Genomic DNA, 810 nt, shown 5'->3' with positions numbered 1-810 from the left:
TCCCATATCGGCTAAGAAAATAATTAAGCCTAGATTTAATACTTCATTAGAAGGTTTTCTGTTCTTGTATCAGATTTAGATCTTATTAAATAACCTATCTGTTTACACCTTTCTTGAATTGGACCTTTGCCAAATTCTTAACCATCAATATCATTTCGACTACATCTTTAAAGATAGCAATTGAACTGTCGAAAATGCTCCGCACTGTGCAGAAGCGCTCGAATAGGAACCAAACTCACAATATACCATGCAATGATGCATGTGAAGATGAGGTATAGTTTCCAAAAGGTCGTAGACGCATAATCGACGTCGTATGGTGTGAAAATATTGTTTATAAAATGATTGGCTACATCTTTAAAGATAGAAATTGAGAACTTGATGGGTAATAATACAATATGCACCTTCATTTTTAAGTCAATGGATTTGAATACAAATATGAATATGTAGTAAAATTATAGCTAACCTTTGCAAGTAATTTCATTGGTTTTTCTTTTCTTTCGGCTAATTTGAGAGTGAAGAGTCGGGAATTAAGTAATTTTGCAAACTACTCAATCTCTTTTGTGGGCGAGGCCTGATAAAGGTCTAAGTTTACGGCCCACTAAGGTGATAGACCCATCTAAGATACTTGCAAACACTATACACCAATATATTTTTTAAATTTCCTCAACCGCTAATATAAAGTTAACGTTGATATTGATCTATGGTGAAGGCTTAATTAATGTTTTCTATCATTGTCATTGAGCGGTGAATCACTTCGTTTCTAACGCTTAGGCCTTTATTTTGTTTTTAGCTCTTGTTTCTATTTGGAAC

Source organism: Asparagus officinalis, chromosome 8 (genome assembly GCF_001876935.1).
Source record: "Asparagus officinalis chromosome 8, Aspof.V1, whole genome shotgun sequence".
In the NCBI taxonomy this organism is placed as follows: Eukaryota; Viridiplantae; Streptophyta; class Magnoliopsida; order Asparagales; family Asparagaceae; genus Asparagus; species Asparagus officinalis.
This window is presented reverse-complemented; position numbering follows the sequence as displayed.